The sequence below is a fragment of the Apium graveolens genome, chromosome 9 (assembly GCF_009905375.1).
Source record: "Apium graveolens cultivar Ventura chromosome 9, ASM990537v1, whole genome shotgun sequence".
NCBI lineage: Eukaryota > Viridiplantae > Streptophyta > Magnoliopsida > Apiales > Apiaceae > Apium > Apium graveolens.
Window position 1 is genome coordinate 194,355,909 of NC_133655.1, and position 1,584 is coordinate 194,357,492.

Consider the following 1,584-nt stretch of genomic DNA (forward strand, 5'->3'; position numbering starts at 1 on the left):
AAACTTCCCGAACTGTCTATCCAGCTTTTGTTGCTGCAATCTCTTAGGAAAAGGTGGTGGAGGATAGAGCTGTTTCTCCCCTGTATTAACCTCAGGCAGAGTGTGTTCAACAGTAGTCTTCCTTGGTTCCGCCGCTTTCTCCTTTTGCTTAGATTCTTCATCTCTAACTTCAGCTTCGACTTCCTTTGCCTTTTCAGCATCAACCACTTTTCCAGACCTTAAGGTAATAGCCTTGACTTGCTCTTTAGCTTCCTTCCTGCCTGGTACTTCCGTGTCACTGGGAAGAGTGCCAGGTTGACGATTGAGCACTGTATTGGCTAATTGACCGATTTGATTTTCCAAGGTCTTGATAGAAACCGCCTGACTTTTGCACAACAGCTTAAGTTCCTCCAAATCAGCACTAGTGGGTGCAGCTGTACTTCCCTGTTGAGGATATGATTGTCTTGTAGCATACTGCTGTGGTTGCTGGAATCCAGGTGGGTTAAACTGTTTACTCACTCCTTGCTGATATGGTGGCTGAATAGCATTCTGATTATTCCCCCAGCTGAAATTTGGATGATTTCTGTTATTAGGATGATAGGTCGCTGGCACAGGCTGCTGTTGTCGCTGATAATTATTCACATACTGAACAGATTCGTTGACAAGAGAACACTGATCCGTAGCATGAGAACCTGCACAAAGCTCACAAACCATAGCTATTTGATTAACTCCATACGTAGCCAGAGAATCAACCTTCATTGATAGCGCTTGGAGCTGGGCTACAATAGCGGTGGCTGCATCAACTTCCAGAATACCTGCTACCTTGCCTGACGTCATCCTCTGAGTTGGGTTTTGATGCTCATTTGCGGCCATCGTCTCTATAAGATTATACGCCTCAGTATAGCTTTTAGCCTATAAGGCTCCTCCAGCTGCTGCATCGAGCATGGGCCGAGATTGGGCCCCCAAACCATTATAGAAACCAGTGATCACCATCCAATCCGGCATTCCATGATGTGGACATTTTCTCAACATTTCCTTGTAGCGTTCCCAAGCTTCGCACATAGATTCTGTAGGTTGCTGCGCAAACTGAGTAAGAGCACTCCTCATAGCAGCAGTCTTTGCCATTGGATAAAACTTCACCAGAAACTTTTGCGCAAGATCTTGCCACGTAGTGATGGACCAGCTGGTTCAGAATGTAACCAGTCTTTAGCCTTATCCCTCAGTGAGAATGGGAAAAGCCTCAACTTGATAGCCTCATCAGTCACGCCATTATACTTAAAAGTGCTGCAGATCTCGACAAAATTCCTTATGTGCATGTTGGGGTCTTCAGTTGCCGCTCCTCCAAAAGAAATAGAATTCTGCACCATCTGAATAGTGCCCGGCTTGATTTCAAAGGTGTTAGCTTGAATAGCCGGATGAAGGATGCTTGACTGAATGCCATCAATTTTAGGCCGAGAAAAATCCATAAGAGCTGGATCAGCTTGAACAATACGATCTCCCATATTTACTGGTTCTTTCTGCTCAGTTCCTGAATCCGAATCCTCAAAATCTAACTTCTCCGGAATATCAAGAACTTCGTCTGTCTCCTCATCTGTATCTAAAGTC

At 45.0% G+C, this 1,584-nt stretch overlaps 1 non-coding gene across 1 annotated transcript; it reads left to right on the forward strand.

Moving 5' to 3' along the window:
• The first annotated feature begins 982 nt into the window (after positions 1-982).
• Positions 983-1,089, forward strand: LOC141687652 (small nucleolar RNA R71). Its single transcript, XR_012561141.1, has one exon. It is a non-coding gene; the product is annotated as a small nucleolar RNA R71 (small nucleolar RNA).
• Positions 1,090-1,584: the final 495 nt, after the last annotated feature.